This window comes from Pristis pectinata, chromosome 22 (assembly GCF_009764475.1).
Source record: "Pristis pectinata isolate sPriPec2 chromosome 22, sPriPec2.1.pri, whole genome shotgun sequence".
NCBI lineage: Eukaryota > Metazoa > Chordata > Chondrichthyes > Rhinopristiformes > Pristidae > Pristis > Pristis pectinata.
In genome coordinates this window covers 16,784,158-16,796,688 of record NC_067426.1, presented here as the reverse complement: position 1 = coordinate 16,796,688, position 12,531 = coordinate 16,784,158, and the positions used below count along the sequence as shown (strand labels likewise).

General features: G+C 37.6%; 1 protein-coding gene across 8 annotated transcripts in view; it reads left to right on the top strand.

The window, feature by feature from the left end:
- Positions 1-3,250: 3,250 nt before the first annotated feature.
- The window catches only part of LOC127581577 (homeobox-containing protein 1-like), a 55,513-nt gene continuing 46,232 nt past the window's right edge, over positions 3,251-12,531 (top strand). For 4 of the 8 annotated variants that reach the window (XM_052036055.1, XM_052036050.1, XM_052036057.1 and 1 more), the window contains exon 1: positions 3,251-3,374. The gene's annotated coding sequence lies outside the window, so the exon portion shown is untranslated. Of the gene's footprint in view, positions 3,375-3,469; positions 3,569-7,820; positions 7,883-12,531 lie in introns of those variants that run through there. The other 4 variants (XM_052036053.1, XM_052036054.1, XM_052036052.1 and 1 more) reach the window with 4 other exon arrangements.

The window sequence follows — 12,531 nt, the reverse complement described above, 5'->3', positions numbered from 1 at the left end:
ATATTCTTAGTTCCTACCCTTGGGAAAGGAGTAGATAAGAAAAAAGGCAAGGACTGGGTTTTGCACTTTAACTTTTATATCTTTTAAATATGCTTCCTTTTCTATGAAAGACATATTACTGGTTCATTTCTAGACATTTTAGAAGCATGGTATGTGAGAATAAAAGTGCAGGTATGACAGAGACTTTGCAGTAGTGACATTTTTAAGAATGACCATTTTGTTAAATGAAAAGAACTTAAGAGAATTTTTGCATTTGAAACTGCAAAAGTATCATAAATTAAACTTTTAACATATTTGAAAGTAAATTATTTTCATTATAGAGGATATTTCACAAATATAAGGATCAAATTGAAGGAACTGTGAGGAAGCACAGTGGGGCAATAAAGTAGTAGAGCTGTTTGCTCACAGCTTCAGTGATCTGGGTTCAATCTTGGCCTCCAGTGCCGTATGTTTGGAGTTTTCTCCCTGTGACCACTTGGGTTTCCTCTAGGTGCTCCAGTTTCCTCCCACATCCCAAAGACATGCAGGTTTATAGGTCAACTGGCCACTGTAAATTGCCCCTGTTGCGTAGGTGAGTGGTAGAATATGGTGGCGGGTTGAGTTGATGGGAATTTGAGGTGAATAAAAATGGGATTTGTATAGGAATAGTGTAAATAGGTGCTGTTGGTGGATGTAGACTCAATGGGCTGAAGGGCCTGTTTCTGTTCTATAATACTTTATGAAAGATAATATTTCATCATTGTTAGTGGTTACCATAACCTTTACAGTGCCAGTAACCCAGGTTCAATTCTGGCTGCTGTCTGTAAGGACTTTGTACACTCTCCCCATGTCTGCGTGGGTTTCCTCCGGGTGTTCCGGTTTCCCTCCCACACTCCAAAGATGTACGGGTTAGGAAGTTGTGGGCATGCTATGTTAGCACTGGAAGCGTGGCGACACTTGCGGGCTGCCCCCAGAACACTCTATGCAAAAGATGATTTCACTGTGCTTCAATGTACGTGTGACTAATAAAGACATCTAAATGTTCCTGACCAGGTGTGACTACAGCAAAATACTTTTAGCTACGTGCACTAGTTTTAATAGTAAACATTTTTTGTCCTCCAGGTAAGTATATTTACGAATCGCCACTTACTAAAAGGACATATTTGCCATGGAGGTTGTACAGTGAAGAGTCACTAGATGTGTTCCAGGGATGGCAGGTTTGCCATGTGAGGAGAAATTGAATTGATAGGCCTGTATTCTCTAGAGTTTAAAAGAAAAAGAGGTGATCTCATTGAAACTTACAACATTTTTACTGGATGCAAGGAAGATATTTTCTTTCTCTGAGGAGTCTCGAACCTGGGATCACAGTCACAGAATAACGGAAGAGCCATCTAGGACTGAGATTAGGAGAAATTTCTTCACGGAGAGTCATGAAGGAATCAAAGGAAATGGGGATATTGTTGCAAAATGTTGATAAGGTGGAAAATCAACCATGATGTTGATTGATGGAGAATGCTCAAAGATTCAGATGGCCCACTCCTGCTCCTATGTTCTTAGGTTAACCAGTGAATAAATATTAAACTTTTTCTTAAAAAGTAAAAAAACTCTGCCTTTTATCTTATGATTTTATAGAAAAACACATAAAAAATTACTGTTCATGTGCTTATTTCAAAAAGTGAATATGAGTACTGAGATCTTGTGCACAATGACATATTATGTTATTTCATTACTAATTAGAAATACAAGTACCCACACTTTGGCTTTTAATTACCAAACATGTCAATCAAGGGCAATGTATTTGATAAAATGAAGCAAAAATATACACTAAAATGTTATTAACAAGTAGCTCAATTTCATACATTATTTTATCAGTACTTAGTAAACAAATCCTTACTAATGCCAATAACAAGTTGTCTTTTTTAAAAACTGAGGTTTAGTTCCCTTAGTAATGACATCTTCATGAAATGTTATCTGCCATTGGAGGGATTGTTGAGAACCCTATTAATCAAGTGAGGAGGTCATAAACCCTCTCCTGATTGAGAGATCACCACAGAAGTAAGCATTATTCAAGGATTAATTATACTATATAAATAGTTTAAAATGGAGGCCTTGTATGGCTGGCTTGAGCAGTTCTGCCTCTTAAAGCTCTGTAGAGAGCCCCTGGGCAGGATTGGGCATCTTGGTTTTGTGTCATGGGCCAATTGAAAGATTGCAGGGAATCAAAAGCATGTTTGTTTTTCAGCAAAGATGACAGACAATGGGGGTGGGTGGTGACAGGAAGACTAAATCAGAAATCATAAATTAGATTTAAATCATCTGAAAAGTGAAATAAAGATATGGAAAGAATGGATTCAGAGAGACGAATAAAAGAGACAGGAGAAAAAAAGTAAAAAAAATAAATCTCCAACAGTAATTAACTTATGCACGTGTGTACACTTAGGAAGTTAAATCAATATTAACGGTGAGTACTCTTAACCTTAATGTTCTTCCCAATTCAAATTCCAGATAACACTGATCAACCTATATAATAGGATCCAATAAATCAAAACAATGTATAGCCTTCGAATGAAGCAACGTTAGTCGACAAGGAATAATTAGAGCTGGATATGTAGGTGTAATACTGGCACAATTTTGGTATTTCCATTTACAATGAAAACTATTCCTGCTTTGAATGAAAATTGTTTTATTTGTCACTGTGTTGTTGCACCCTCCAGCCAGTGGTGGGGCTGTACTTCCTCCATAGGAGGAGAGGGCGCAATTACGGCGTAACAAGTTTACATAAATAATTTTTCATTATAACTTGCAATATTGAAATTTATAATTGTGAGGGTGACAGCAAATGCAGGATTTTGAAAATAAAATTTATAATTGAGCACATTAAGAACACATGCATATGTAGAATTTTTAGAGTGAAATGCACAACCGAAAATCTTGGCAAGTGCATACATATCGTGCAAATACATGAATAGCTTTATAAGTAGGTTATATTTAATCAGCGACTGAGACTTGGAAGCGGTGTAATAAGCAACTGTCGGTGTTTCGAGTTGCGAGGGGTTTTAAATAAAAGGGAGATGCAGGAACGCAGACGTTTCCCGCTGAACGATTCTCCGCCGAACATCGGCGGGACCCCGGCTCGAGCCCGGGCAGAGGCCGCCGCGCGCCCGGGTCTGGCGCGGGCGGGTTCGCGCGAACGAGCGCGGGGGCGGGGGGCGGGAGGAGGAGGGGCAGACACTGTGGGTGGGGGTGGGGGTGGGGGAAGAGGAGGTGAGGGGTCAGAGGTGAGAGCTCCTCACAATCTGTCATGGCGAATGATGGAGCAGGGACTCTGGCTTTCGTGTGACTCGGAGCTCTGGCTGTAACGGACGGATCGCCGAGCTCCAGGCGGCAGGACACCGGTGAGTCTCAAGCCGAACTGCAGGATCCGGGCGGGGGCAGGAGGCTTCTTGACCGATAGCTCTTCCGAGATGGGAGTTTTTTATGACGAGAGCCACGTTATTTGCAGTGTTTTGGTCGCTAGTTTTCAGGACAACAATACTCTAGTATTGAATCCAGAGGGTTCCCCTGCGCGGAGTTTATGGGCACTTTAAATGTAAGTAGATCTTTTGTGTAATGTTCGGATATTTTCTCACTGTACACTATTGTGTACTGAACTATAATAAAACAATCTTTATACCGTAGGAATCGAGATCCTCTACTTGCTTGTAGATTTATAGTGTGCCTGTCTTGTTTACAGTTTTTATCCTTTAACATCTGGCTCTTTCAATTGGATTTTTTGTTTGCATAACAGTTTTTTAAATCGTATTCGCCATCAACAAAAATATAAGGCAGACTAAAAAGTTAAATATCTCGATGCCTTGTGCGGAGTTGCGATATTTCTGAATATACCGCACAGCAATGTTCAAAAATACCCGAAAGGTTACAAAATAATTTAGAAAAATCATGCTCTGCTGCATATTTTTTAATTAACAGTTGGCTCCGTTTCAAGAGATTACACGTTTGAAGCAAAATGGGTGATGGGACACGGAATGAATGAGGCTCGACTAAAATACAAAGTGATTAAATTCATTGTGGTTGATACAGTATCCTTCTCCCTTCCCTCAAAAATGGTGAAAGCTGTAGTAGAATTTCAGATTTTTGAGATACAATCCTATAGATTTGCGTTGTTCAATATTTGAGTATAGTTTGGTTTTGCCACTACTTCAACATAAAATCACTATGTTGTATCAGACCACTTTAAAAACAATCATGAATACTAATTAAAGTTAGCTCTTGAGTACAATCAAAACATCTTTAATTTAAACATTTGTGTTTCTTTCATATTACTGAAGTTTGACAACATTTCTTTTACTATTATTTCAGTGATGTTATTAATCCATTTAAAGCCCGTTACCATCTCCATTAAAATAATTTAATGTAATTATACAACTTCTAATTTGGAGACTGTCATCCAATGACTTTATATTAACTTTATATTACAGAAATAAATTACTTTTCAGTTTTCTTCTTCAGTTCAGTAAGAATGTTCAAACCCCTCATTCAAAAGCAGGTTGAGATTGGAATCTTGATTCTTACTTTGCAATCACATAGTACATTGAATTGAACCAAGATATTAACCAAATCTAGTTCCTCTCTGTATTCAAAATGAAGTTAGAATTTCAAAACAATAAAACACAAGAAAAGCTCTTTCTTCAATATATTTGAGCAAAAACTAAATATTTTAGTAGTTGTTCCCAATAATTGGAAAAACTAATGGAGAAAAAGGATGGCTTCACATTGTTAAGTTAAAAGGTTACATTATGCATTCTGGTTGGAAAGAGCAAAAGGAAAGCCAGTGATAAGGTGGTAGAACTTTGTGTTTAATGCCAACAATCTACAGAAACATGCAGAAGACGGAACAGATGTGATGACTTTCATGATTAGACTACCAAAGATAATTAACTAATTTGAAATGAAGGGCTAATAACCCCTTTTGCCTACAATGTTAATTCATTTTCCAACAAGTATTGTTAGAAGATTGACAGTGGAATCTTTTTCTGTCTGTCTTGCATTTTGACAAGTTAGGGAGTGACATGGAGTAGTCCAGGTCAGGTCACAGGACTTGTATGCATTGTTCAATGGAGTGGCAGAAGTCAAAAGATAATGTGTAAGAATAAATATAAATTGGGCAACTACTTTAAATTATATTTCACCAATGTGAATTTAACTTCTGATTTTGAATACACACACTATAAACAGAATTCTGGACAAACAAATTGTGCTGGAGTTGTTTTCCAAGGTGTGGTACCCTGTACAATGAACAGCACAATTTAAAACAAAAGCACAGTTGTAAGAGCATTGACTAGTATTTTGCAGGAACATAGTCAAGACTAATGAGTATATATTGTTGAATTGCTACCATCAGCTCGTAAGGTAACTGAAAAAAGCTCTGGAATTCATTTCTTAAACACCTCTACATCTGTCTCCTTAAAATCTACCTCTTTGACCAAACTTGGTCACTATCTTAATATTTCTTTATGTCTTGGATTAAATTTTGTTTGATAACACTACAGGAAGGTTAATGGGACGTTTTACTCTGTCAGAAGTGCCATCTAAATGTTATGTAGAAGTTGCCATGTTTTATAGGCAAAATATCAGGTGTTGTTTTTGATACAATTAGGACTGAAAAGGGAAGAGGTAATTGTGTATGTTATTTCAGAGTACAAATAAACTAAAAGATAGAGCATTAAATCATGTACAATCTCCTCAATTGTACATTTTAATTTGTCTGTGGACCAAAAAATGAGATGAGTCATAAGCAAACTAAATAGTAGTAGATTTGGGCTGGAAGTTTTGCACACGAGTTGCAGAAGTTTTCTGATTTTCCCTGTCAACACTATTCACAAGAAAACTACTTAGAGTACTTAAAGGGAGTTCCTGGTTTGTTCCTTTCTTTCAGAAATAGCATGGAATAACAATCATGGAAATTACTCTAAGTAGTTTGTTGTGAATGGCGTTGACAGGGAAAATCAGAAAATATTTACAATATCTGTCAGTTGTTCTGTGCAGTTGCATGTAGTCCAGTGAAATATCTTTTTTTTCAGATTGTGTTGTAGTAAGAGAAGTTGAGTTCTGTTCCTGGCAATATTTTAGGATTTGGTGACATTGAAGTGGGTATCTCAGGACAAAAAAAATCTTGAAAGCATTTGGAAAATTTTAGGAGACAGTTAAATCCATTAGCATCTTTCTCCTGATTGAAGGGGTGATGGGTAATTGGTAAACAAATTTAAATGTAAAAGAATCAATATATAGATACAGAGTACAGAATGTACAGGTAAATAATGCAACAGTTAAGCATCAGATCCTGCTTTATGAGGATATTGGTGGTTATGAATAAAGTAGTTGGAAGGAAATTTGCCTTTTTTGTGTTCCAAGGCACATCTCGTAGTTTAGTATTATGGTAAGTTTGGAGAGTTGTAGACTCTGGCTGACTGTTAATTTAACTGGCAGTGTCAGCTTTGTTGTACCTGTAAGTATCAGATGATACAGTTTTGCTTGTGATTTGATCTATGCAAAGAAGTGCAGGATTCTGCCAATGACACAACACTACAAGCACTGATTTTCTGATTGTTGTTTCATTTTTGTTTTGCAAACTTGATGTGTGCAAATTTGCTGCTGTTTTTTTTACCCCTCATTTTACATTTTACTATTGTCCTTAATTGGCTGTGGAACACCTGTCTTGAAGTCTGGAAGCTGTTATACAGATACAAGCCTCTTGTCTTTCTGGAGTCAGCAAAGAAAATTCTGTACCATTGTTACAGTTGGAAATACATATTTCTGCAGATATTGACAAATGCGGGCAAGCAGACTTTTTTGGCTTTTAATCTCCATAGGATGTCTTCATCATACAGTAGCACCTCAGAGCATGATATACTATAATTGTGATGCTTTGAATAATTCCCAGCTTTAAGACTCATTAAAACATCACCTATTGCATTCATGAGATGCCCTGCTTCCTTTGGACATCCCCTGCTACCTGATAAATGGATGTGCTTCTGTGGTTAACTGCAGGTATTAGGATACTTCTGAGGTGAATGCTGAGCACCCATGATGAAGTTTGACCTACTTTTTCTCTTTCCATCAGCTCTTCTCACTCTGCAAAACAGAAAATATTACTTACTGTTAATGTTACAAATGCAAACAAGTACCACAACAATTACTGTAAAGGCACTTGACCAAGTAGGTGACAACAGCAACTATAAATGCAGAAATAGCTTGAAAATGTTGGGTGCAATATTCAAGCTGGGCTTTAAGATTCAATTTTCAAACCTACAAAGTTTCCAACTGAACTATTAAAAGTTAAATAATTGATGTGATGGCTTTTGTATCATTGAATCAAAATTCCATTGTTCATATCTGGAAATGTACATAAATATACAAAAGGATCAAAATTACGGCATGACCTATTGCCTTTTTACTGGAAGTTGCACCCAAGTGTTGAGATAATCGATTAGCAAGCTTCTGGCTTATTTTGTTAAGCTGTTATTCTTGAAAACCATTAAAGTCAAGAACCTGAGAGGAGTTATTGAGCATCCTGCTTTAGAATGTTACTTATTATTTTTAAAATAATGATGTATTGTTTTATCTCTTTTAAAAATCAATCTCATTACTGGAGCAGAAGCAACCTGGGTATATTCAGGTTATCCTGAAGTACTGATTCAAGTCTGGATCTGGGGTGGGGGAGATGGTTGGAAAGTAGAGAGGAAAGAATAACGTTAGTCATGGTACTCTCCAGCCATTTTGAATGTGGTGCAGACTTGATGGATCAGTTCTTGCTTTATTTAATTTACACATTCTTTGGACAGTAACAGGTTGCTTCAGATGCTGAAAATCTGAAATAAAAGAAAATACTGGAAATACCCAGAAGGTAAGGTGGGATCTGTGAACAAAGAAACAATGTTAACATTTCAAGTCAATGACTTTTCATCAGAACTGCTGCAAAATGTTTGTGTTTGCATGCATATTCTGCATTAGAAGCATGGAAAATAGGGGCAGATGTAGACCATTCATTCCTTTGAGCTTGCTTCGTCATTTAATATAGTTTGTGGCTAATTCTTTCTCAATACAATATTCCTGCTCTCTTCCTGTAACCAAACCCTGAGTGCCTTTTGTATTTGGAATCCATCCTAAATGTATTCAATGACTTTAGCTTCTGTGGCCCTATGTGGTAGAGAATCTCTTCACCTCAGTCCTGAACGACTTACCATTTTTCCTGACACTGAGCCCTGGTTCTGGACTCCTCAGTCAGAGAAAATATCCTTCCTATGTCCATCTGGCTGATTCCTGTCAGAATTTTGTATGTTTCATAGAATGGTTACAGAGGCTATTTGGCCAATTGTGTCCACACCGGGTCTCTACTAGAGCAGCTCATAGTTCCCAGCAGCTTCACTTTAGCTTTGCATATTTCTCCTCGCATCTTTATCTAATTCTCTCTTGAAAGGCACAATGGGAACTGTCTTCAGCACATCCACAGGTTGTGTATTTCAGATTCCAATCACACGCTGCCTAAAAAAAATTTTCCTTGTCATCGTTAATTCTCTTCATTTTTATACCTGTGACCTCCCAGTCCTTGACCCCTCCACGATGGAAGCAGCTTCCCACTCTTAACTCTGTCCATACCCTCATCATTTTATATACTTTTATTAGATCTTCCCTCAGCCTTCACCAGAAAGACAGTCTATCTCCAGTCTATCTTGTAACTGTACTCCTTCGTCCTACAAACTATTTGGCATAAATCTCTTCGGGACTCTTTCTACTGCCTCCACAAGGTGGACCAGAATTGAACACAATACTCCAGCTGAGGCCAGTCCAATGTTTTAGAAGGGTTCAGCATGACTTCCCTACTTTTGTTAATAAAGCCCAAAATTGTGCATGCCCTATTACTGCTTTCTCAACCTGTCGTTGCAATTTCTTGTGCACCCATAACCTCGGGTCCCTCTGCTCCTGCACTACTTTATCCTTTATTCTGTATTGACTCTCATCATTCTTCCTCCCAAAGTGCATCACCTCATGTTTCTCTGCATTTAATATCATCTGCCTTTTGCCTGCCATTTTACCAAGCCTGTTTACATACTGCTGCAATCTATCACTGTCCTTCACAATTCAGCAAAATCTTGTGTCATCCACAAATTCAGTAATTGTGGCTTGCAACCCCACCCCCCATGCCAGATCATCAATATAGATTTTAAAAAAAAGCAATGGCTCCCGCACCAATCCCTGAGAAATCGAACTATTCGCCTTCCTCCCGACCTTAAAGCAACAGTGCCATGACCTTTTTGGTTGTTACTTAGCCAATATCATATCCATGCTAATCACTGTCCCATTTATGCCATGTACTACCAAACTTGCTGATAATTCTGTAATGCACCACCTTAATCAAAAAACCTTCTGGAAGTTCATGTGCACCATGTCTTCACCTCCATCTGTTATGTCATCAAAATTCTATTTCAGTTGCTCTCCTCTCATTCTTCTAAACTTCAGTGCATACAGGCCAAGTCAACCAAATCTCTCATACAACAGTCCCGCCATCCCAGGAATAAGTCTGGTGAACCTTCATTGCACCCCTTTTATGGCAAGTATATTCCTTCTTGGGTATGGAGGACAAAACTGCACACAATTTTCCAGGTGTGGTCTCATTAAAGCCCTGCACGTTTGTGTAATATATCCTTTTGTATGTAAAACTCCTTGCAATGAAAGTCAAGGTACCATTTGCCTTCATAACCTCTTGCTGTACCTGCATGTTTGCTTTTGGTGATTGTTGATGTACAAGAACACTCAGGTTCCTACGTACACTAACATTTCCCAATTTATCACCATTTAAATAATACTCTGCCTTTGTGTTTAGACCTGTGACCTTAGAAAGAATGTACTTGATTCCCTCATCCAAATCATTGACATAAATTGTGATCAGCTGGGGCCCACCAATTACTGATTCCTGCAGTACCCCCTAGTCACTGAGAAAGTCCCACTTACTCCTTCTGTATCCTTTCGACCAATTTTCAATCCGTGTACATCTCGGATCAGGAGGGGGAGGGTCAGGTCGTCCACCATTCACTTTACGAGGATGTTGCTAGGACTTGAGGGACTGTGTTATAGGGAGAGGTTGGACAGGCTAGGACTTTATTCCTTAGAGTGTAGGAGACTGAGAGGTGACTTTAAAGAGGTGTATAAAATCATGAGCGGCACAGATAGGGTGAATGCACTCAGTCTTTTTCCCAGAGTTGGGGTATTAAGAACTAGAGGGCATAGGTTTAAGGTGAGAGGTGAAAGATTTAAGAGGAAGTTGAGGGACAAATTTTTTTACGAAAAGGTGGGTATCTGTGTGGAATCAGCAGCCAGAGGAAGTGGTTTGAGGCAGGTACAATAACAACTTTTAAAAGACACTTGGACAGGTACATGGTTTGGAAAGGTTTATAAGGTTATGGGCCAAACGCTGATAAATGGGACTAGCTTGGATGGGCATCTTGGTCAGCATGGACCAGTTGGGCTGAAGGGCCTGTTTCCATGCTGTATTACTCTATGCCAGTATATTACTCCCAATTCCATGTGCTTTAATTTTGCATACCAGCTTCTTACGTGGGATTTTATCAAATTCCTTCCAAAAATCCTAATGCAACACATCCACTGGCTCTCCCTTATCCAGTCTATCAGTTACATTCTTGAACAACTCCAGTATGTTTATCAAATACCTTTTCCCTTCTGTAAACCTCATGTTGGACTTTGTCTACTCCTGTTGATATTTTTCTTAAGTGTCCTGCTCTTGCATCCTTTATGCTCTACCCTAGGATTTCCCTTCTGCCAGTGTTAGGTTAACCAGTCTGTGGATCCCTGTTTTCTCTCTTCCTCCTTGCTTTTTTTAAATAATGGAGTTACATTTGCCACCCTTCCAATTTGTAGGAACCATACTACAATTTAAAGAACTTTGGTGAAGCTAAATTGAATTTAAGTTGAGCCATAGATTTGCATCTTACAGTTGTACTGTCAACTTGCGACAGATTTCCTTCTGTCCCCACATCTACATTTAATAGCTTGGAGTTGCATCTTGCAATATGAATGAAGTATCTTGAGACTGAGTGAAATTGAGATAGTGATCATGATAGCAAGCAACACAGACAATGAAGGATTGTGTGCAAGACCAGTTTATGCAAAAATGGTAGATCTTGGGTTATAAAATTGGTTTATTAAATAATAAACATCATAAAAATATGTATCAGCATAAAACAACACATTTCAAGTGCTTTACTGAAAGTACCCTTAGACCAGAAGTTAGCCAAGAGCACAATTAAACGTGAATAACTGCAATATTTTGGATTGGCCTCATTTGGTGGCACCTTTACATGAAGTCAAACTTGATCTTTTAATTTATAGTTGAAACAGTCATTGGTGCCTTTTCTACGTAGGCTTCCTCGCTATGTGAATCACATATTATGAAACACATAAACCTACTCAGTTTTGTTACTTTTGTCCTTAAAGATGATCCATTCATTTTTAATATTATAACAGTGTTAGCTTTCAAATTTACATTAGATTGAAAATAGAGCCTTTAATCTCCTCAGAATGAGCTTGGGTGAATTTAAATTCCCATTATAGAAAAGCAGGACAATAGATACCAACGATTCAGTAAAATCACAGCTCACTGACATAAAAGTTTATTTTAGCAATGAGAAGAACTAAGTCTTTTGATTACTGACATTGACTAAGCTTTCCAAAGTAACTTTCTGTGACTGGTACAGTAATTTAACTGGTGTGGACCAAAGGAATTGGTTCAGAGGCAGAAATGTTCCTGCGTCAATGAAGCGGGAAGATCTAGGTTAATCCCACAATCTCCTGTGTGAAAATTTCATCAGAAGCAAAATGTTTCCCACAGCATAGAAAAATAGCACATCTTTCTCAAAATTAATTCATCTGGTTATAGAGATGATCTTGGGGAGTGGTAGCTTACTCATCATCTTTACCTCAATGGAAGCAGTAAATAAAATCAGTATCTGCTACATCAAGTATTGAATATATGATCTGGCATTTTAATAACAACAGCTTGGATTTCTGTAATAACTTTAATGTAGTAAAATGCCCCAAGATACATAGAAAGAATGTTAGTTATAAAAGTAGGATTTAAGGAGTTTATCTTGGATGTGACTGACTGGTTTATCAGACAGTGACTATATGTACTGGCTGTAAATCTTTCCAAATATATGTGAATTTAGCAACTAAGTTCCAATAAGATTACACACAAGTCACCAAGTACTTAAGGAACCATTTTGAACTGATTAGGAAATTTACCACTATATAAATATATACATTGTCATCTGGAATGTAGTCCAAACCCTAGTTCTTACTCTTAACCCTTGTAATAAATATCTATGGTGTAATATTTCATTTGAAATAATAAAAAAACTAAAATGCATTTTTCTTGTATGCTTTGGTTCATTGATTTAAAAACTGATACTAAGAAAAAGTACATATTGATGATGGGATCTGGATACGGATGAAACACTAGTTCATTAACTGAAAATGTGT